Raw genomic sequence first — 25,288 nt, forward strand, 5'->3', positions numbered from 1 at the left:
AATTGTTCCGAGCGCGTGATTCATACTGTGTCGCCAGGGGGTGAGTGAGAATTATTATCAAAAGCGGGATGATGTGTTTATTCGTACCCTATCGCCAGCGTGCGCAGTTGCCCAAGTTCGTTTTAATTCAACACGCAATCTCTAATGTCGACGTTGTTCGATTTCGATCACACGTCCACTCGTACTTAGCCCCATTTATCTTTCTTTGATTCCGGTACACCAGGAATTTTAATCTACCCTCGTCGTGTACAACTCACCCTGATATAGAATCAACTGTCCTCACTTGAGCATTAAGGGTCTGTCGCCATTTCAATATTTTGCCACCTTTTCACATTTTGAAAGAAAAGAAAAAAAACATTCTGTTGAGGAACATAACAACATAATAAATTAAATATATTGGAATGATACATGCGAAAATTGTCCGACCAATCTGACTGACGGCCCTATATTAATGATGATTGCGATGAATTTTTGATGTTTATTAGAGGTCTGTTTTGTATCTCAAAATAAAATGCAGAACCTTATACGATCATTTATATATATGTATCATCTGTCTGTACGTACTGTTTTTCTCAGAAATCGGTAAGGAAGAGATTCCGTAAGGAGTTTTTTTGGCATGTTTTATTGTAAATTAACGTAATCCCTGTCATCATGGTGTATATATATACATATAGAAACAAATATTCTTAATTGAGAATTTTGTATGGTTAAATTACCTAACGTTCACTATTTTTAACCGCTATTATATTGTTTACACAGTTCATTTTATTATATAACGGAATTCAATTTATATTACGTTTTATAATAATTTTTTATACGCCAAAGTTTAGTATTAGGTATTGGTGAAAATTTGGTACTCAAAAACCTTTATAGGAAGAACTATAAAGGGTAAGTTATAACACCTATCCGGTTTATTCTGGGATATGTCGCAGAAGTGGTTAATCATAAGAAACTAAAATATTAAATACTTTATTTTTATGTAGGTAATTTTCAGAGATATTGCCAAAGTTATTCTACGTTTTATTTTTCTGAAACCATAGTAAAGATTCCAAGCAGCATTAGCAATTTTTTATTGCAGCATTCTCACACATGGCCTTTTTTGGTACGTAAACTGTATATTTATTACGTAAAGTAGATTTTTATGGTTTGAAATCTGTAAATGTGAGTATAGAAGTGTCCTATGTCTAGTGTGTAGGCGTTCTAACAATAGTAAATTCTCTTTAACGTCTCGTAGGATTTGAATGGTAAATTTTAATAAAAAGGAGTTGGGTAGTCGAAATTTGTTCGTTGACGGCACATATTTGCGCCGTGGTTGTTCCCCTTTTGGAGTCATATTTCATTTGAAAAGAAGGAATTCTGTTGTTTGGCTGTAGGATGCTAGGAAATATAAGGGAATGACTTGAAAATTGCTGTTGGTTGCCGAGTCAAATATGAAAGGAAACGTTTTTCCTTGATTTATAGTGACGGAGGAGCAGCAGCGGTAACGAATTACTGTTCAACATATCGTAAACACAAAAAAAATCGAGCGCTATTATGCTGTCTAGATTCGTGAATTAAACATTACTGAAATACTTGAGCTCTTCTCAATCGCTTTTATATTGACGAATACGTTCTTTCTCTATTCTAAAATCAGTTGTAATCGTTCCTTTCTTCTAATAAAATCCGTGAATATTTACTGGCTTATTTGCTATTTCTTTTATATCTTGGGATGATATGCATAAAGTTGAGTACATTTTTCCGATCTTTCAATTAACTTACGTATACCTCCGAAAAAAAAATGTCTGAAAAATCCGCGGAAATTGCATCCTTCATTTCTTCTGCGCTTGAAAATTTCTTCCCACGAAGACTTTTTCAAGTTTGGGAATAGGTAATAATCGCTGGGAGCTAGGTCAGGACTGTAGGGTGAGTGAGTCAAAATTTCGAAGCCCACCTTCTCCAAGGCAGCCATTGCAACACGGCTTTTGTGAATAGGCGAGTTGTCGTGCAAGAGGACAGCTTTGGTCAATTTTGCTCTCCTTTTTTCTTTGCCTTCTTCTTTTAGCCGCTCTAGGATTGAAGAATAGTATTCTCCGGTTATCTAGACATCTTTAATCTTTATAATCGATCAACAGGATTCCTTCTGAGTACCAAAAGACTGTCGCCATGATTTTCCCAGCCGACTGTGACACCTTAAACTTGGTTGTCTTTTTTTTGTCACTGCATAGAGTCCTGTTTGGACTCATGTTCATAATGATGTACCCAAGTTTCGTCCCCAGTAACAATTCGACTCAATACTCCATCTTTTTCTTAACTACAGAGGTCAAAAAGCGCACGAGAACACCACACGCTGTTGTTTTTGAGGCGGGGTGAGCATTTTCCGCACCCATCTTGCATCATGCAAAGATGATAGTGAATACTTTAAAAATGATTGTATCTGATACTCATACCATTTCTGAGAGATGTTTTTTCTTAAGCAGGGCATCTTCCAGTATTAATTTTTCGACTTGAATGATTTCCCGAGTGGTTACCTCGATCGGCCGATCTGACCGTGAGTCGTCTGCAAGTCAGTCCCTGCCTTGCTTTAACAGGATATGCCACTTGTAAACCATGATTTTACCTTGACAAGAGTCCCCGTAAACGAATGACATCTCTTCCAGTATGGTTTGAACAGTTTTTCCTTGCTTGGTAAGGAACTGTATAACAGCGCGGTTCTCGATTTTCTCCATGTTTCACAATTTGTTCCAGGTTGACTTCTTTGGTGGACTATAGTTTAAAGACTATTGACCTTATTACGATAAAACTTGGTATTTATACTAATAATGAGTTTCTTAATTCATAATGACTACAGTAAGTACCCTCGCTAATGACCTACCTACCCATTCCACGAACTTAAAAACGCACTCTCGTACATACTCAACTTGATGCATAAAAATTTAATAGGAACCTTGTACCTACATTTTAGTTTTTGAATGATAGCAACAAATTGGAAAATGGAGATCACGGTAGACATTTGTTTCGTCCTCGTCTCGTGTGGGCATTCTCAACACGAGACTCGTCTCGTTTCAGTTTATAATAACAACAACAAATTGAGGTTCTACTTGTGCATTTTGTAATTTTTCAATATTTGAATGTATGCACGATGGAACCATTCCTCTACGTTTGATCTTACCGAAGGTACCCATTATAAGTTCATTACTGTTATCATAAACGTCGCGGCACAGTGAGGAAAATTAATTTTAGGAACCCAATCTGACGATTTGCAGTATATTATTAAGTCAAATTATCAATTAGTTTCTTACTGACGATGAATGGGGCATGTAGGTTTTTGTAATTTTCTTTTTCAATAAAAATGCAATGTCTGTAATACGTTCCGATGTGGGCCAGGATATGTGATACGTCATTAAATAATAACTTTGTACATACTGCAATGTAATGTAGCGGTTTATGGTTGTGCATTCTTTAAAAACCTATTTAATATGTGTTGTTACGAACTTGTAGTTGGCTTTGTACGATTTTATATATGTACGTATGTATGTCTGCGTTTGTGCACATCTGTTTTAACTATAATAAACTCGACGAAAGATATTCCATCAATGGTTTATGTATAGGCAGTTACATACATTCGTACGTATATGAGGGTTCTGGTACAGGCTCCTTCGTCTAAAAATTTTTCCGTCAAATGGCTTAGTCACGCTCGCTTGTGGTTATTACAAGGCGTAGCAGTTCCAAATGAACAATTGAAATAATCCAACAACTCAACACCGCAAAATTGAAACGTGTACCAAAGCGATACAGAGAAATGCTTGCATAATAAATTGGAACCATTCAAAGGAACATGTGAACATTATTAAAATCTCTATTTATAAACAGTTATGTTCTTATTTATCCGTTGCAACTACGACCATTCAACAATGAAAACCGTGAAACATTATCGACCACGTAAAAAAAATTAATAGCAATATAAAGACCTTATATCCGGCTATCGATAGATTTGGACATCTAAAAGATTGTTTCCTGATGTTTATGTACTTATCGTTTTTGGTAAAATTTCTAAACTGATTACTTATTACCGGTGTTGGTAAACTATCTCCCGAAATATTCAGGTAAACTTAATGAATGGCTTCACTTAATGCGCGAAAGCAGTACCAGCTTTTGCGATATGGTAAACTGTCTCCCGCAAGGATTATTAACAGATTCTAATAACAAAGGGTAGTAAAAAAAACATGATGGTTTTGAAAGACCGGTTTCGTACTTAATTCTTATTGGTTGCGCTTAGTAATGAACTTCTTTGTTGTTTACCACCCTGGAGAAATGAGATGGTTTATCGCAAAACAAAGTCAATAGTAGTGCATCCCTTATTGCTTTTGCAACAACAAACGTACTGCCTATTTACTGAACAACAATGAGTTCGGGTGTTTCTGTGTTTAGCGAAAGGGGTAAAAAAAACTGGTTTTAATAGACGGTTTTAAAATGCTTATAACCTTACCGTATTATTTTATGAGTTAAATATCACTAACCGAATCAAAAAATGTTAAGGGACCTTGTCGATTTTCTGTACTTATACGTTCAAAGGTGTGGGAGACAGTTTACCATATCCAGGGGCGGATCTTGAATTTGTGGGACCCTGGGCTAATACTGCTTAGGGGCCCTACCTAATTACCCAACCAATTGCCATTTTGTCAAAAAACAGTTTTCTGTAGTGATGTAGATATATATAATATATGTTAAGTACAGGAAGAAAATAGGACAACAAAATATTTTATTTATTTATTAAAACATTATTTATTGCAAAATAAATTGACAGGCTATGAATGGTCATGTTATATAAATTATAAAGTAACCTTTCTGCATTTTTGTGCTGCAAATTCCTTTATTTGGTCATCGCACTGTAAGTCCTTTGTTAAATCGCAATTTATGAAAAGAACTGTTAAATGATTTAGTCGATAGTTCAACATTGTTGTCCTGTATTTGTATTCTATATACGACATCCTGGAGAAAGAGCGCTCCGCTTCACAGCTAGTGATCGGCAACGTTAACAAAATCTTTAAGATGTATAGCAGTTTGGGAAACATCAACAAATTTCTTTTCATAAATTACCCAAAAAAATTCACCGCAAAAGGTGTAAAACTCTGTCTTAGACTGCAGTAAGTAAAATTTTAACTGAATGCACTCATTCACTAAATGTAACTAACAAAATTGCGTCGGGTGATAAGCGGAGGGAAGTCCCCAGTAATAGACAATACACGGAATACACCGACCGAAAACAAGCGACGGGGAATTCCCCGTTCCGTTTGATAGATGCGCACACGGTTTGATTGATCGCAGTGTTGTCAATTTTATGATCGGATTTTTTTTAATTCTAGATAATTTTTATTATTGACTGACCATATCGCAAAGAGCCGTTCGCCGTGTGCCCGGGAGACAGTTTACCACATGATAAGTCATTATCGGGAGACAATTTACCACTGTCCCTTATTACATCTTAACATTACATTAACTGTATGCGGTATAATTTTTATTCATTAAGCAATTTTGTCCCATCGAAATTCAGCCATATCGAAATTAGCCCATACGAACAGACAAACAGACAAAATGTAGCCTAGATTGCTTTCGACAGTCTCTTCTTCATATAAAATAAAACCTCATAGAAATAAGTGCAACCGTTACGTCCATTCCGTAGAAAGGTCAAAGTCAGCAGCATAAAAAACAGACCCCTGCACAATTAAATGCTAATTATGTGCCCAAGAAGAAATTAAATCTTTGTAAGGATTTTTTAGTCACATAGTAATTAAATGCTATTTAAATGCAATCGAAATAGGGTAGTTACGAATTAAATGCTCTTATTATTTTTTCACTAAATAAGACTTGGACAATACATTGGCATACAAAAGTGCCAAAAACAGGTTTAAGTAAAGTAATATAGGTACTGTTTAAAAACTCTGTAAATAGTAATTAAGTGCCCTAATGACAAATTAAATGTTACTAACATTTTTCGGAAAAATTACTGTTCTGCTAACGTAAGATTAAATGATCGCAACATGAGTGAATAAATTATATTAAATGCTCATTAAATCTTGCCCTAAGAGACCAGTTACTAATTAAATTTTTTTGAACTGCAGATACTTGGATTTTATTTATATGTACGTAGATGCATATGTAGATAAATTAAAGGGGTCGTTATGAAATTTTAATATTAATTTATAAAAGTATCACATCTGTTGTTGGCAGCTGCAGTGGTTACCGAGGAAAATTAATTATTTTCGTTTATTTAGTTAGTAGCATTAGCTTACGTGAATCTCTTTCTTTCCAGGTCAGAACCTGTCATATTCCATGAAGATACGTTGGTAACCCTTCGATACGGAACCCCTACGGGGTAAGTTTATAAAATGTTTCGCTGTCTTTAACATCCGACACGCCACAATAATTCTAATCAACTTTCCAGTTGGACTTTATATTAAAAGGAAATAGGTTTTTGATTACTTCAAAAAAGAACTAAATATGAAGCATGTTTGTGCTAGTGCAACTGTTTAAAAGATGTGACTATTTCTAAAATTGGTACGGGGTTGCTAAGTTACAAAAAAGAATGCGTTATCTCGTTAATTTTCGGTGCGCTATACTAACTTCAAATTTTGGGAGTTAATCAACGATCTAAGAAAGATTGCGTTGGGGTGCGTAACAAGGTTTAGAACGGTAGTAGTGGTAGCCCTTGTACAAGGAGGTGGAAACTTCTGAAAATTGTTTCATGCCAATGTGGGGTGGTCGTCGGAGCGTGGAGAGATATTTGAATGGGCAGGAGGTATTGTATCCTTGATTAATATATTTCTAGCACGCGATTTTATGTTTTCTAAATCGCCAATGGGCGTTTCTGCCATTTGTATGACGTTTATATAATACATATGAACCAAGCAGTTACTAATTGCACTTTTTAAAGTTTTCCTCATCAGCTGTAAAAGAGTTTTATTTGACAAGAGGAAGGAGTTTTTTTAAAACGAATCTTTACAATAGAAAATTCTGAGAAGTTCTTGGTATTTAACGTTACTGAGAATGGAGATATCTCTATTACCTTTGATCACTTTGAAGTACAAGAATATAACATTTTAGATCTTTTCTAAAGCATTCAATAACGTTTTATAAAATCCTTTTTACAATTCACTGAGTAACTCGTACGCTCTTCTTTCACATTTACATTCTAATACGGTTGTTGTACAGTAACGTTTGTCGATGGAGTCTATTTGAAAATCTTTTATAGAAAAATGACAGAATGCATTTGATAACGCTTGATATTTTTATCAGTTTAAATAATTCATGTTAAAAAGTGAAATAGAAATTTCGAATGATGCTGATGAAAACGCATCAGGTTAACACCTGCCAAATGGTAATGGTGATAGCCACCTGGACTTAGAGAAACAACAGGAAGTTTGGGGTTGCCTTTGTGTACATAATGAAACCCAGACCTCTCAGAACGAAAGAGATTAAGCCTTAAGTGAACTGCTAAAGGGAATTTTACAGTTCTGTGGCATTTTTTTTACATAAATGCAGAGGCCACAATTAAAAATATCTGCCTATATCGTATTTTAATGTTTACTAAAATGTTTGTCTCTTTTATTTCATTGTTTTTATTTTAATTTATCGTAAGGCGAATGAAACGGGGAAATGTTTTGGGAATCTCCTCCTTTTCTTTTACTAAATGGATAACAAATTCCCAGTGGAACGACTGAAATTGATAGCTTTTTTTTACCCTCACTGTTCTAGGGATATTAAGATATTGTGATTGTAAATAAAGTAGGTGTGAATCATGTAATGGAAAGAGCGATAATTACCAAAATTTAATTACAGACGTATCGCAAAACCGTAGGTAATTAGTTTCATTAGTTTACGTAATTAGAAAAAACTCGCGTTTTTTCATCAACACAATTAACATTTTAATTGTTTCTTGTAATCAGAAGTTTCTGTCGCGCAATAACAAAACAGTGCTCGTGTTACTTAAACATTTGTAGTGGGTGTGCCTGTGTTTGTGTGTATATACATATTAGGTTACACTTGTCTTGTGCTGGGTTTAAAAATGTTAAAGTTGTCTCAAAAGCGCATTTTATTGCAAAAGAAGCGGTTGTTTTATAACCCATGTTAATCTCAAGATGAGCTTTTATTCGAGTAGAAAGCAAAAAAACTTCCTGTCCCTCCTGTTTTCAAGAATATTATTTGCATAAACAACAGGTACTTGTTTCGTAAGTAGAGGAATTCTTTGATTCTTCTCTAAACAAAAGAAACAATGAAGAGAACCATCTTGGGAATGGTGGTGGTGGTTCTATTAGTGCTCAGCGAGATTCAAATACGAGACACGACTGTCAGAATTAGAGAGAAGTCTCCCTCTTTTAATAATTCTTATGATTACGTCGGTTGGTTCCTTCGTAGTCGTTTAATTCCTCCGTTTCGCTTTCATTTATCTATCTTCCTGGTCAAGGGATCAGAACAATAGTCTGTCTAGCAATCTCTTATTATACTTAGCGATCTTTTATGTTTCCTTCAAACCTACAGGGCGTTTTAATTTACTGTTAGCTGTGCCTTTATGGTATATTTTTATTTAAGGCGTGTTCCATCAGTTAGTATAATTTTACGACTATTTGGTTTGTAAACCTGAACGGTACGTTCGTATTTAATGGATTCCTAAGGAAATCGGATACTTATTTTGGACATGGGTCGTATATTTGTTTGATTTGAACGGATCGTATGTAGGCTATTTTACAACAGTAGTGTGTACAATATTCAATTAAATACAACCATTAAAATCCAATAACAGCCAAACCTGTTCAGTGAGCAGTTACTAATAACATCAAGCAAAAGCCTGTACCCTCACGGCTATTATCAAAATTAAACTAAATGACCCATAATCGACTGTTTCTGGCTCACTATACCGGAATGATGTGCACCCGACCCGCTGTTAACTCACTTTTCTTATCAATTACTGTTCGATCTAATGATTAGGTATATTCCTTCATTTTAATTTTCAATCGGCGACACCAAATCCGTTCAGAATTTTTTTTTAAATAAATAACACAAAACTAACATTAAATTCTATTATTAAGATAGTCCTTTGCNTATTATTAAATTACTAACAGAAAACTTTTTATATTAGATATCTACAATTGTTATAATCAATAAACAATTAAAAAAAGTAGCTTTAAGTTTATAAAGTTTTATCGAAATCGAATTCGAATATTCGTCCGTACCGGCAGAGACAATTTTTTTTAAGGGTCGCTTAGTCTCTTGATTAGTAGATGTAAAATTTGTCATTATATTTCGTCCTCTTTGTCTACAAAAAATGCATTCAACAAATAATTGCACTAGGCACATCTGCGAAATTTGATTTGGTAAAGCTGAGAAAAATTAGCAGTGAAACAAAACAGACGTAGATACTAAATATTAAAAATCCAACCAAAAACGACAAAGATTAAAGATTTTTAAAATCGTCGAGAAGTGCTAAAAATTTATATTTTTTATCTGATTTTTAATATTTGCTTTCCATTTTATTTCACTTCTTATTTTTCATTACACCAAGTCAAATTTTGCAGATATACCTTTCTCGTACAATTTAAAAAATAATTACCATTTTTTATGCAAAACTAACTTTTACTACGAGGTTCATCATAGTTTTACAAAATATATTTATTTTATATTGGTCGCTGATTTTCCATACCTATCTAAGAAGTCAGATAATTCAGGATAGAAGTAGTAGTAGAGATATAAAACATAGGATAGCGAGTCGCCTTTAATAAAAAAAATAAGTCACTTCTCTGCTCGCGAATGGTTAATTTAGAAATTCGGAAAATATTGTTAAGGGTGTATGTCTAGAGCACGACGTTTTCAAATGGTGTTACAGGCGAATGATGAGAATACCGTAGATAGAAGAGGTTAGAAAAGAGGAGGTGTTAGAAAGAATTGGAGAACGGAGGACTCTATGAAAGTCAATAAGAAGTAGGCGAGATGTATTGATAAGGTACCTTCTTAAGCTAGTTAGACAATTAGAGACATATTAGAAGCAGAAATAGGAGTTCAGAGGAGTAGAGGTAGACTTAGGTTAGATTATTGTTCACAAATAGTTAAGAATGTGGGATGTTCTAGTTTTAGGGAAATGCGAAGGAGTAATAATAGAGTTTAAATTAGTATGTTCTCTCATTGTATATTGAAAAGAAACAAATAATGTATTAGGTCCTAAGTTATGAGTCACTTAATAATGCGATGTAAGTAACTATTAATTGTACCTATCTAGACCCAGCAAATTGCTCGTCTGCATAATTAATGACTTTTTAATTGCATTGCTTCAAATATACTGGAAGATTGCGTTACTAATATTTAATCCTGGTTGACGATGATTTGATTGATTCGAAAGTAAAAGCACGTACCTATGAAAGCTTTTAGATCGATATGGACAGTAAGTAGGTACCGCGGCAGTCGCTAGATTCTAATGAAAATGCACAATCTATTTGAGTCAGAAAATGCTTCTACTTGTTTGTTGCAATAACTCCTCTTTGTTGAACTTTATAAGTATATCCTCTAAGATTACCCTTGCTCATGTTTGTAGTTACGTTGCAGTTCAGGTGTTTCAATAACTCAAATAAAGCGTTCGGTGGATGCTCGCATACATTATACGTATTCATGTCTAAATTGTGTTTACTGCTCAACAGACTGGCGCGGAAAATAAACGAATTGTCTAATCGGGTTAGATTTACATAGTTACGTAGGCGACGTTTCTACTTGATGTGCCCTATAAGTAAAACCCTTCTACTGCTTCATCATTTCCATTTTGCTTCCGTGTTATCTGCCTTCCCCATATTATAATAATGCCTGCATACTGTCGTGAGTGTGATAAGCATATACACATGTCATACGCATAAAGCAAAATTACTCTTTGACTTATTGTTAATAAATTAGAAAACGCACAGACCTAAGTAGCGAAATTTTACATTATTCAGAGGTTTTGTCATACTCCCAGCCGTTTTAAACCACCTAAAACTAAAGTGAAACGTCTATATAGACGGGGGGGAGGGGTATTACGATTTTTTCTGTCACGAAAAAGCATTACAGCCGCGTGGAGGGACTTGACGGTATACCGCGTGGTAAGTGAGTCCGCTAGAGTCCCGGCGGCGTGTGCTCTGCTCAGCTGTTGTTTTCTTACCTCTGCTCTCCACATGGCTGGGCATCATTGCCTCTATTTGCGGTCTGTGTAAAAACGAAATCATAATTTGCAGTAAACCTGTGAAAACGAAACGTGTGCTGGGACACATATTAGAAGTGAAACTTCAACGGGCAAGTGGAAAAACGAATGGCTAAGGACAAGTGGAAAAACGAATCACAACAAATTTTTTACTACTAGTTTTACGGACAGATTGTTAATGTACTTGTCCAATTTGAATACCTATCCGTAAAAATTTTGTTGCGATTCGTTTTTCCACTGGTCCGTTACCATTCGTTTTTCCACTTGTCCGTTGAAGTTTCACTTCTACTATGTGTCCCAGCACACATTACAGTCGACAATGAGCTGGCATTTTTAAAAAAATTCACTCCTACCAAACTCATAAAGCTTGATACGCCCGTGAGTAAAACGTTTTAAAACGAATTCGTTTGATTTTATGTGGACTAATGAGGCAATTAAACAACTTCAATAAAATTTCGCAAAAAGATTAGAAAACAATTATTAAAAGAGCAATAAATTTTTGATACAAATATTTATTATCTATTTATCTATTAATAGCACCATTTAGTTAAAATTTACAGCTGCCTATGGTAATAATAAAAACTTGATTGATATTCAAGTTGTATAAAGTATGTCATTAAAACTACTTTTAATCGTGATTTTATTTCCAAAGCAGTCACGTCTGAATTCCTTGATAATATGAAATAAATAGTATGAGTTCAATAAAACATTTTTTATACCCCACATTATTGTCTCTTTCCTTATTGTTCGAGATAAATAAATAAATCACCGATAAAGTAGTAAAAGGTGCATTATCTCTATACGTTCAATCAATGTAGATTTATTTTTGATTTAGTTTTTCTATTCTCACAAAATATTCACGATATTAGTTTTTTGAGCTACGATTCCGAATTTCTGAGTATAGTAGTATATGCATTTTTATTATGGGTGAATACCTACATAGCTGCGTTTGTGTTTCACTTCCTTTACTCGAAATCTAATAAAGTGTCTAAATAGCAAAGGCCTCAGCATGAGTAAGTCAATTATTCTTGTCATCTAGCCACAGAGGCAACCACATGCTCACTTATTAGAGAACTTCACTCCCCATTTTAAATGCACGGCCCTTTTGCAGCTGCCCTGCAACAGTTTTGTTTCATTTTCCGTGGACTTTTAACCATATTAACTCCTCTTGCTTTGCTACCACTAAATTGCGAGGTTAAAATTTAAAATCTAGTTAATCAGTCCAAAAAGAATAGAATTTAACCGACGTGCACAACACTGGGGTATGAATTTAAATGCTGCATAAAGAAAATTCGCAGTCAACAACTCTACAGCTTATTGGCTATAAAAATTTCCCATTTAATTTTTTGTACACAATTATTACGAAACATCAAAGAAGTGGTAGTGTGTTACCATCTGTAGGTATTTGCTGCTACTTGTAGTAGATTCATTACAATTGCCAGGAAATATTCTTCAAAAAAACTTCTTTAATTTTGTGCATATGACTCAAATTTCTCTCCTTTGAAATTGGCATTTTAAAATTAGCAGACAAAAATACAAACCATCGGGTAATTAGTTATAAATTAGCCTGTAAATGCCAAAAATTTGCCTCGACCTGGGAAACCCTAAGACCAATTTGCATGCCAACTTCAAATGAAGCTACTAATCAAGAAGTTGGAACTTTTTTTTCAAAATAGCGTCATTCTTCGATCTTGACCTTTGAGATTATAGCAGGTGGGTTTCCCTGGTTGTGGGTAATTTTTGATTTTCACTGCTGATTATCCAATGGTTTATATTTTTGCCTGCTAATTTTGACATGCCAACTTCAAAGGGGTTTATATTTCTGTTTGGTCTGTGATAGATCTTACGATTTGTCTGTTCGAAATATCGCAATAGTTTTGATAAGATGCTTTAAATTCTTCAAATTAAATTTAACTTAGTTGTTAGAATTAGTTGCGTATCTCAGTTACTATTAGACAGTAGGCTAGTTTACAGAATATAATATCTTCACACACCTGTGGGTTACTACATTGATTCACTCTGTTAACAGTATTATTATTATTGGCACAGTAAATCAACAATGATAGATAACGCAGCAAGTTGTGTGATAGTGTCTCTAGGCGACATTATGAAATATAATATATAAAGAAATGCGAGTAAAATGAGTTAAGTGCTTAAATAAAAAAAAAGTGCTAATATAAAAACATCATTAAAGCGCAATATTGTGTGGTCTGTCCGAATGTAAGTACAATTATTAATATAATAATTTATTTTAAATATGTATTTCTACCACACCCGATGATGACGGAAAATCCTTTATCTTACTGAACTGAACAAAGTACTTTGTCGGAATCTCGCAGTACTCGCCTGCAAAGCACGTGAATTTCTGAGCTGCATTCAATTCAGCTCATTGTTTTTTTTTTACATCCCAATTAATGCTTTCCATTGAAAAATGATTTACTTCAAATATTGGTAGGTTAAACGAAAAGTTGTAGACAAAAACAATCGCAGGATTGGCATAACTTTCAAAAAATAGATGAATAAACATTTCTGTATCTACACACATATGTCTACATCGTTTTATAATAACATTTTTTCCCACATTGGCGATAACATTTGCAATATCTGAGCTATATTTGTGTAACAACATCCATATTTGAATTTTAACCCGTGTTGATTTTTAGTGTATGGCAAAATCGATTTCGGATGCGCAGCGTATAAATAAGCGTTTTGTTTTGAATTAATGCAACTGTTATTAGAGAGCACACTCTAATGCTGAATTACCCAATACGTTACGCCGTTTTGCATAATACACATATCGGCCACGTTAGTAATAAATAAATATTGTCTCGGCGATTATCAACATGTATTTTAAATGAATCGTTAATCGCGTAACACCTAGTACTGAAATTAATTAAAGCATAATATTTATAGTCGATTTAACAATATTCTGAATATGTTTTGCAAATGATGACAAGATGAATAATTATTGACAAAGGCGGTTTGTCCATAACGCGAGATGCAGAGCTGCAGAACATAATTTTTCTTTGAATAAAATATTAATAACGCTTATTAAATATGTTGTAATTTTTTTATTTGGGTTGTTAGTACGTACGGAATATTCTGAAAACTTTCTGTGTGTTTATCACTTATCACCATACAATTATTTCTCATTTTCTGGCTCGAATTCGGGGAAAAGCTAGGCTACCAGACAAACAAAATGTGATCGCAGCGAGTGATATTTTTAAGGGCTAATCAGGAACTTGGTTTGATACGCAAATAAATGCATACAATGTGGGTGCAATATTTGCAATGAAACCGGCGATTTTATACCTCGGTTAACGCTAGTGTAATTGTTTAAAAAATTCAGTAAAGTAAGTATTCATCTTTTTATGAAGATAAAATTGAAGTATCTACGTAATAAAATAATCACAACTTAATACAGTATATACTGTCTGTTACGGTTAAAATGCCTATCAATAGCCACGCGCCGCTTTTGATGATCAATACCTATTACTGTTTCTTTCTCTGCGGTTTATTAAAAAATTATACTATCGTTTTGGTATTTCGAACGCACATTATTATAAGAAAGGTGTACGCTGCTTGCAAAACCTAAAGATCAAACACAGGAAAAGGAATATTCGAAACCGGATGGAGAAACATCTTGCATATTTCATGACGATCAAGCAAGGGACTGAAGGACCTGAAGGTTGGCTGGCGTCAGCCCGTTTCACATGAATCGTTGACACTTATGTTCGTGCTAAAACTTTTAAAGTCGAGACACCCTGTATTTTAAACAAACATTGGCGGCGCGCGGATAGGTGTCATTTTTAGTTCCTGGTCAAACTGGCTGTGAAAAACTTAATGCAATTTTCTTGAAACTGCTATTATATATATATATATATGCAATATTCCTCTACACAACAACACGGAATTGAATATAGCGAATTATTCGTAAAAGGTGTAATATTTTAGGTCATCGTATTTAGAGATGTGCAAAATCTTTTTTTAAAAGTATTTAAATACAAAATGCAAATACTATTTTGGTTTATCATTTTAAATGTAAACTACAAAATAGATTTCCCTGTGGTATTTTAAATGCTAAACAAAAATGCGTATTTTGAAAGTACTTTTTTGTAGTACCTACCTATTTAGTTTTATACATTTACTTAAGTATAAAATATTTTTTAAGAAAACGTTGCAGGAATTTGCTCATTTTTTGAATATTGGAGTTTTTCCTAGACTAATAGTGGTGTTTGCATTATATCACCAACTACGAAGATTGTGTATGATTCATATTTTTCTGTTTGAAGTGTTTGAGATACAGTTTTTCATTTATGTTATAGTTTCTTCAGTTCAGCAACAAATAATTCTTCTGCATGCTTCCTTACTTACCTTTGTCACCCGTTTAAATTGGAAAAAAGACACTGATGCCAAAATAGTTTGTTTAGCTTGAAAAATCAGAACCAAAATAGGGTTGCAAATAATTTTATTGATGTCAAATTAGCATCAGTCAATTTATATCAAAATATTGACAATCCCATTTTGTTTCTAACCTTTTACACATTGCAATAAGAGAAAGAAATGGAATAAATAGTTTCTTTAGCTTTGAGTTCATCTAATAAGTGAAGTTTTTCGAATCGTTTTCTAGGAATTTTGGATTCTACGCATTTATTAGAATACTACAATATCTTGTAGTTTTGAGTTTTACACAACTGGCGTATATTAATTCGATATTGTTTTGCAAGCTATTTAGTCGTAATTCATAGAATTTCGTAGTTCCTTGCTAAAGGGACGGTAAGTTGTGATTTGGCAGGTGCTGATGTCAATTTGAAACTTCAATATTCCAAGGATCATGACATTAAACCCGGAAAACAATATCTATCAAATATTTTAGATAATCAATTTCCAAGCAGTTTACAATTTTTTGGGTTCTCTTCGGTTGAAGAATTGGAAGGTATTCTTCGTCCCCTTTTTAAGCATCTAATACCTTTAATGGGCATTTTGAGCAACTTTCATTCATCGTTTTATATAATATTTAATCGGTGATACTAGCAAAACTTTTAACTGCAAAAATGTATTTTGCATTTTTCAAACAGAAAATATAAGACAAAAATTGGTATTTTTTATTTTGTATTTGCGTTTTAAACGCAAGTATTTCAAATAAATCACATCTCTGATCGTATTGAATGTAGTTTCGCTAATGTTTAACCCCCGTTCATTGTGGCTGCTTAATTTTCACGTATATAAGTTTTTGTATCATATTTTAGTTTTATGCTTTTCTGTCCATTTAGGTCAGTGCGTTTACATGTGCTTGTCTGAGTGGTAGTCCGCTTTGGCGTCAATGAGACGCAGTTTATGACTTATTTTTATGTCGAATGGCAGTTCGGAGATGACCGTAGCAAAGGCATGTGGTAAATTATTAAGGGGTAACATTTGTAGCTAAATCACTTCGTTCGTGACGCAGCTTTTCTTCTTTCTCTTAAACATGATTCATTATTATATATCTAATAAAAGTACGAAACACCATTCACGTGTCTCATTGTAAATAAAATGTTCAACGTGTTATTCTCTGAGAGCATCCCGAATAGATAATCTTGTACAGGGCCGTCGTGAAGAGGGAAGAAAGATGTCGAAACTTTAAAAAAATTCCACTTACTAGGTAGGTTGACTACGCCGGGATTCGTTTTCAGCAAGTAGATATCCACACAAGTGGACCTTGTTGGAGCATACGTAATCCTAAAATGTAGCATCGTGCTACAGATGGCGTTTACTGCGCCATTTGTAGTATTTTCTAAAACGCACTGTTAAGACAGCAGGTAAAAGTTGGTCTGTGTTCTGTCGGAGCTGCCTGCGACGCGCTGATGAGATCCAAAAAGATCGAAATCGCGATCCGCGTCCGGCAATTTCGACAGAGTACAGACCACTTCGAATTATTTTATTCGATCAAGCTAACGTGCATATCACGTTGAGGTTGACTACGCCGGGATTCGTTTTCAGCAAGTAGATATCCACACAAGTGGACCTTGTTAGAGCATACGTAATCCTAAAATGTAGCATCGTGCTACAGATGGCGTTTACTGCACCATTTGTAGTATTTTCTAAAATTGTTCTTTTTTTGTAAAAGTAGGAGTAGGTATACGTGTGCCTCTGAAATTGTATGTGTCAGCCGCCACTGATTTCTTGTACGCCATTAATGTCGTTAAACAACTGCTCATAAGTATGCATATTTTTATACAAACGGTGTTTATAGTAAAAAAGGGCATCAAAAAAATCAAATGCCAGACACGCAAGCAAGAGGCAAGCAAACAAACATCTTTTTACATGAATTGGCTTTGTATGGCTAAATTAAATATTTACGATGAGTCGGTTACTGAAAATGAGTTTGTGAAAGTGTTTATTTTGCCGCATTCTGGCTTTTATTATTAGGCTCGTCCGTACAATGCTGTTTATTGGCTTAACACTTATTAATTTGATAAGGTAAACACTGTAATAAGCATGTCTAATGGTGGAATCATCAAAACAAACGAATTCTAATTAAACAAATATACAAATGGATTACATTTCAAATATTTTTATTTTAAATTCTCACTTTTTCAACATGTTTCGGTTAAATTCTTTGCTTAAGAATTGTGTTTTAGTAATAATGTCTTCGGTTGCACAAAGTTATTATTGAATCGATTGATATTTCCAATCACAAAATGGATATTTGTTGTTCGATGGCAAGAAATCTCTTTTCCACTGTTATTTTTCCGGTGGTGCATGCATTGTAGATTTGTGCATTCAATCAAAAATATTTCGCTTGGCAGTCGTCTCACAATCATCTGATAGAAATCAAACAACGAGTGTAATTTCTAGTATTTCCGATACCACGCTTGCCTGCTTTTGTGATCAACATATGCATATCCTAGCTGAAGTTACTTTCCCTTCCTAAGAAGACTTTCATTTGACAATTGAAAATACTGCTGGGATCGTATATGCGGAATCTCATGAAAAATAAAATCACTGAACGACAAATCTGACGGTCGACGGTTGAAAGTAAGACCTCTTAACTCTAGGTCACAAGTAAATGTAAGTAAACACAAAAGATAAATATTCGATGAATGAATCACATTGACATTTCGGACGGTAGCTTAGTTATTAGTTGAAAACTTCCCCGTTACCGTTACCATCTGGTTATATCCCGTTTTTAACGAGAAATTTCGACTGTTTGCAATTATTGTACTCTGGCAGTTTGACATCGTCGTAAATACATCGCATAATCTTATTCTATTTTAATTTTTCGAATGTTTTTACCTGAATTACCTTCTTAACACAAACGGTCATACAAGTCATAATGCTATCGACTTAGAATTCTTAAAATGCGAGGTTTGTAATTTTTTTATCATCATTTTGCAGTCCTTTTTCAATTCGAAGTAGAATTAAGAGATAACGAAACAGATTTATTTATTTTTCCATTAAATGTAGTTGTTTAATTTTGTCAGCATGTCGATATTAGTAAACAGAGTTTAAATTAGTTTAGCGTATGCAACTAATCATATTTTAAGTGCCACAATCACAATAATCAATAATCCAGTCATTAGGAAATCGCAATTAGCTAGCTAATGCACGAATTTGTGTATCTATTCAGTTTTTGGAACTACAACTGGTATGCTGTTTGCATTAAGTTATTTGGGTAGGTTTGTAAACTGTTAATTGGAAAGTCTACAAACTGATGATTAAAAGTATGTAATTAATTCTGGAAACAATATTGAAATTCTCAATTACAAATGCAGATACAATTGCCGTTTAATCGTAGCCATCCTGTCTTATGCCAGTGCAGTGCCCGCAGGTATTTGTTTATTAATAGAACAAGAGTTCATATCCAATTTGGGAATTAATTAACGCGAGCGTTCATAAACTTGAAAAAGAAGTTAATTAAAGTTTTGTTGCAATTTTTTGTTAAGGAGTATGTATATATATATGTCATTCGGTTTACAGATTTAAGTATTACCAGTATCTGGGAAGCATTAAAAACGCCAACCTCAAAAAATATACACGCAAGGGTATTTATTATATGTAACGTGGGGTTTGAGTATGAAATTGCGTGTCAGACTATCGTGCTGGCTCGTGTAATTACAAGAAACAACAAGATTTATACGAATAGCCCGATGTAATGTTTTCAAGTTTAGGGTAAGTTCGATGTGAACGAGCTCAAAATGAAAAACGCGTTTCATCAAGTCCTAAAAATGGAAAAAATACGCTCTTGACGGACCACACACACGCTTTTTCTTCTGAATTATTATAGTCGACTGAAAACATCTGTCAAAACTTTCAAAAGAAGAGATGGGGCCTTACTTCTTCCGATAGACCATAAATTTTACTTTTGTCATGCCTTTTTTAATGCCAAATCTTTACGATAGCTATCTACCTCATACGATTACGCATTAATTAGTAATCGTATTATCCTCTATAGAAATATAAAATTAATAAACAATGATAATTCTAAAAATTATTTCAATTCTTTTATTTTATCCGAAGACCGGTATCGTAGAACTTTGGTGTCTCTTAGTAACGTTAATGTACGTCAAAGGTCACTCGATTCGGCGGACGTTTATTTCCATTTGTACCAGTCAGTCGGTGCATATTATGCGCCCGTAAACTGCATAACTTCGAGAACTTGTCGGCGATCTTTTCGTAGTCGCCGGGTCCGAAGTGTCCGGGCGTCCCGAGCTCCTGAGGTTTTTAGTTGTGTTGTGTCGTTCTTTCAAACATTTTGGGGTGTGTTAACCTGTAGCGTGTGCGAATTGCGTGCTCAATACCTACTCCATCTCGAACTGTATGACAGTATTTTCTACAGTTGGTAACATTTCGCGTTCGGTATACTCACTTATTTCGCTAAAACACTTGCACGTCGGAATAAATTAAAATATTATTTAAAAAACACAAATGGTACAGTAGGCAATTGTGTTGAAAATAAAAAGTAATAGAAAGTGATCAAAACTATTTGAAAATGTGCACGTCGCAATTGTGAATATTTCTTTGGGATTACTCGAATTGAACCGCTGTTTTTATGTAAAAAACGTAAGCATATTTATATTTAACTTACTCTAAAACATGTTTTGTAATACTAATTATTAATACAACGTGATATAAGGAAATTTGTACAAATATCTCTAGCCATCTTTCCATACAATTAATAACGTAATATAAAGTCTAATAAATGCAATTTAAATCTTTTAAGCGATTTTACGCTTTGATCAAAAGATTTTGAGAGTTCGGTTAGTTTAGGGTAGTTTTAACATGTGGTATGTTCGGATTAACGTGGTTGAGAGTTCCACACGTTCATTAAATTATGCATTTTCACTCGCGCTACATAAAAAGAAAAAAATGCCTCCAAAGAAATGTGAAATTTCTATATTCGGTAAACAGTTTGCCTTATCTGCATACATCATCTACAACCCTACAGAAGTCACAGTGATTATAGTCAGCCGAAATCATGAGACCTCCTCGCATATTAAGTTCTGATAATATTTAATTTTGTTATCTTAAAATTGTAGTACTTACCAACATTTAAAAAAATCTATTTTAACAGAGTTGCGTTTTAATTTTATTTCTGAAGCAGTTGTGTTAAAGAACGTGACAGGAGCCCTTACAAGATTATTCCCGTGTCTGTCCTTTTGACATTCATGGTTTTCAATATAATTATGTATAAGAAGTTCAGAAATATTTATTTTCAACTGTTATTTTTGTCTCTTTTAATCTTTGAAGAGAAAAGAGAATTGTCTATAGGTGCCTTCTATATATGTGTATCCATTTTAATACAGTAAAACTGTATAAGTTTTGGATATAGCGTTCATTTTCAATACAGTTTATGAACGCTTATTAGTTGTAATTGCCTTTCAGTATCACTTTGATCATTTGGCAGTTTCCTCTTCTCTCTCTCTCTCTCTCTGAAAGACAAAGGACCCTTATTTCATATTTATTAGAAATCGAACGCGAAATTTTAGCAGGCAGGTAAGTTCAAAGCAAAATTTTATTAAAAGACTAGTTGAACCTTTCCGAATTTAGATGATGTTCATCATTGTCTGCGTCGCAAAGCGCGTAGATTTTAATGATGGCTGTCAATTACATGACAAACCTATCTACGTTAAAACCATATAATAGATTCTAGAATAATATGACATTAATATATAGCGATTATGACGTTTGATATATTTTACCTGCTTCATAAAACCAACGTGTATTCGAATAAGTGAGTCTACCTGAAGTTGAGCGCATAAAATATATGTAGTAGGTATGCCATTCTGATTGTAAAACAGAAAAAGGTTGCTGTTAACAACCTACAACAATCTGGCTGTCTCTTTGCCACGCCGTGTCGTACTGAAAAGAAATATTTTTAAAGCAAGCCTTACAATAAAATGTTTGATCCACCGAATGTGTGCTTCTTAGAAGTATATTATCTCCTCACCCTTATTATTATTGTCCTCGTAGTTCAGGTAAAAAGAAACTACTGGCTCGCTTTTACAAGAGGTTACGGTAGATAAATATTCTATTGCTTTATTACTAAAATTAAGTTGGATGTAACTCTTTCAAAACTTGACCATTAGTTTTAATTAGGTATTACAATAAAAAAGCGGTGGAAATAGCTATTTAAAATAATAAGACTGTATAGGATGATACAGTTATTATTCTTCCTCTACTTTGCTCCTCTATTTTTAGAATTAAAGAGACATTCAAAAGAAGTATTTTTCGAAATGTTTTTGTTTTATTTTGCTGACAGCGGAATATTGTTTCGTTACTGACATGAGAGTCAGTATTTGGACTGTAAGGATCATACAAGATAATGTTTCATATTGTGTATAATTTTTCAGTTAACTGTGAACAAAACGCTCGAAAATTTTTTGGTAAAAGATATCCATTTATCCTTTAAAGAATTAAGGTGTAGTATTGGGATCCGTCAAATGGGCATACACCATCTGGTGGCAAAATTTATAACTCGAATGAGGGAAAAATTTACATAGGAACTGTGCACGCAAATTGTAAAATTGTTTATTAAAATAAAACACGTTAAAAAAGTAAAATTTTTTTTGATGATGGAGTCGACGAAGTTTTCTTCTAAAGTTAAATCAAATAAAAAGTTAATATGTTCAGTGAAAAGCTGCAATAGCACTTCAGACATAGATCTTCACTCTTCACCTACATTAACTACTTTCCAATAAAAACTAACCGTTTTATATATGTAAAAAATATATTCGGAAAATTAGAGAAAAAAGTAAACTAATAGAAGCTTGGATGAAAGCAGTAGGTATCAAAGAAGTGAATTCCGGAATAAAAATTTGTTCACGTCATTTTAATGCACATGATTATATTTCAGGAAGTATTTACCATCAGCATTATTTATTCCTGTGTAATTGTTTTAACACAATTCTAATGATACGATATAAGTATTTTGAGGTTAAGAACCTACCTGCTGCAATACAACAAAGTTGCAATAATGTGTTTGCAACGTTCTCTTAAATAGGCTTTGCACGTGCAAGTCATTGATATGATATTGCTTAAATCACCCAGAATTACTTCACCAATTATATAACGTGAATCACTGTTTAAATCCGAAGTTTGTAAAAAGTAGGCAGTAAACTTGACGGAATTTGAATGCTAGCTTCCGGATTTGTTATTTCCGAATTTTATAATGTGATTGGCATTAAAAACATGCTCGCCAACGAAATTTCCTTTCCGAGGCATTATGTCAGCCAAATCACATATTGTGTCAATACTTATCATTTTATCGTAATTTAAAAACTTGGAAATTGCACGGTACACTATAGGAACTACGATAAATTTTCCCTAATCGGTGCCATGTTTTTAGGCTCCTCCCATTTGACGGATCTCAATAATTTCATCCAGTTTTATTATTAAGCGGTTTAAACAAAGTATATTAGGAGTCATTCATAAAATACGTTCGAAAATAAGGAGGAAGGAGGGGTATTGCTTAGCATGACGAGATATGACAGGGGGGGAGATCTAAGGAAATGTGACGTTCGCAGCTCATAAAAAAAAAGAAATTAAATGCTTTATCAATTTATTTGACGAAAATACAATTTTTTCAATCAGTCGGCCTTTATCAAGAGTATTTTACAAGTATGTCCATATTGATAAAGTCCGACTGGTCGACACAATTGTCAAATTTTCGTCTAATAAATAATTGAAACATTTAATTCCTTCTAATTTTTTTACATTACTATGAAAATGTTATTTTAGACATTCGTCGCCAGGCATGTAACGTGGGTGTTTATTTTTAAAAAGTCTACTATTTCTAGTTCTTTTTTAATTTTACTATCTTTAAGGACACATTGGTTTCGTCACTATGAATTAGAGCTAAGTGCTTTTTGATAATAAAAAGTTGATTTTTCCGGTGGTATAATACAGCTAGTATTTTTGTACGCGTGTGCTACCATTACAAGGGCCACCCGGTTCGCTTTTATTATATGCGTGTATATGGTTTGTAAGTTGTATAGAAGCTGTTGTTCTTCAATTAATCCTTAAGTGCCAGATGTTAAAATTATGCAGCGTACTTTGATAACTTACACGGAAAAGACATTTGGATGATGTCAGTAAGTAAACAAAAATTGTTATCGGATGATGAGAGTAAAGTAGAAAAAAATGAATGGTACTAATTAATGTAAATTGTCTAAAGTAAACAATTAATTAATTTAAATAAAAACATCTTATAAAGTTACATATCTCGGGTTGCTTTGAAATTCTGCTGAAATTAAATAAATTCGTTTGTTATTGTAGATGTTATATACCTGCTTAAAAATAAAAAAAAGATGTGTTCTGGTAATTGGTCGTTCATGTTTACCATATAAAAAACATTAAATGTAAGATTTTCTCATAATTAAACTTCTTTAAAACAGATTTACCTAGGCTGCTTTAGCTTGCTTTAGATACTTAACGTTTTTTTGAGGCAAAGAAGAAATTAATTTTAAAAACTTTTTTTACAAAAGTAAACCCCGTTATACGAGGGTGGATTGATAAGTTTCCGGCCTAACCAAGAGATGACGCCACTAGGTCTACCTTGAGGTGACATTCTATAGTACCATCCTTGGATAGCTTGTAGCTATAGTTTCAGCCCGATCTCCTTGCTAGTGTAGGTTTGACAGCACGCTGAACAAGACGCCTCTGTGGTTTTCGTAAAAATGGAAAAGCAGGAAAATCGTGCTGTCATCAAATACTTTTATTTGAAGGGGTTAACGCCGAAGGAAATTAAAAAAGAGATGGACTCAACACTGGGGACATCCTCCCCGTCATATTCAACCGTTAAGCAGTGGGTTTCCGAGTTTAAAAAGGGTCGTGTGAGCACCTCTGATGGGCCTCGCTCAGGACGCCCCGTTGAGGTCACAACTCCAGATATGATCGAAAAAATTCATCAAATAGTGCTGGGAGACCGCAGATTGAAAGTGCGTGAGATAGCTGAGACCTGTAAGATGTCATATGAACGTGTGCAACATATTTTGCACCAACATTTGCATATGGAAAAGCTCTGTGCAAGATGGGTGCCGCGTTTGCTAACAGTCGACCAAAAATTGATTCGAAAAAACATTTCTACCGCAAATTTGTCATTGTATAAGCGTAATCCAAGCGAATTTTTGCGTCGATTCGTAACCGTTGACGAAACGTGGGTCCACCACTACACTCCTGAAACCAAAGAACAGTCTAAACAGTGGATTGGACCAGGGGAACCAACTCCAAAGAAGGCAAAAACAATTTTTTCGGCGAACAAGGTTATGGCTACTGTTTTTTGGGATGCAAGAGGTATTATATACATTGATTACCTTGCAAAGGGTAATACTATCACTGGTCAATACTACGCAGACTTATTGCAACGTTTGAGCCACGAGGTGAAAATTAAACGACCTCATCTGGCGAAGAAAAAAATCTTGTTTCATCACGATAACGCACCAGCGCACACGTCAATCGTTGCGACGGCTAAAATCAACGATCTAAAGTTTGAATTGATGCCGCACCCTCCTTACTCTCCAGACCTAGCCCCGAGTGACTATTTTCTGTTCCCTAATCTCAAAAAATGGCTTGGCGGTAAGAGATTTGCGGACAATGAAGAAGTAATCGAAGCTGTAA

General features: G+C 34.1%; 1 protein-coding gene across 12 annotated transcripts in view; it reads left to right on the top strand.

The window, feature by feature from the left end:
• LOC108737309 (latrophilin Cirl-like) overlaps positions 1 to 25,288 on the top strand; it is a 104,134-nt gene that overhangs the window by 44,481 nt on the left and 34,365 nt on the right. For 8 of the 12 annotated variants that reach the window (XM_025975549.1, XM_025975528.1, XM_025975550.1 and 5 more), the window contains one exon: positions 6,290 to 6,352. The exons of 2 other annotated variants lie outside the window; for them this stretch is intronic. The gene's annotated coding sequence lies outside the window, so the exon portion shown is untranslated. Of the gene's footprint in view, positions 1 to 6,289; positions 6,353 to 13,391; positions 13,412 to 19,809; positions 20,234 to 25,288 lie in introns of those variants that run through there. 2 more of the 12 variants (XM_018470084.1, XM_018470081.1) reach the window with 2 other exon arrangements.

Source organism: Agrilus planipennis, unplaced genomic scaffold (genome assembly GCF_000699045.2).
Source record: "Agrilus planipennis isolate EAB-ADULT unplaced genomic scaffold, Apla_2.0 scaffold90, whole genome shotgun sequence".
NCBI classification, from domain to species: domain Eukaryota; kingdom Metazoa; phylum Arthropoda; class Insecta; order Coleoptera; family Buprestidae; genus Agrilus; species Agrilus planipennis.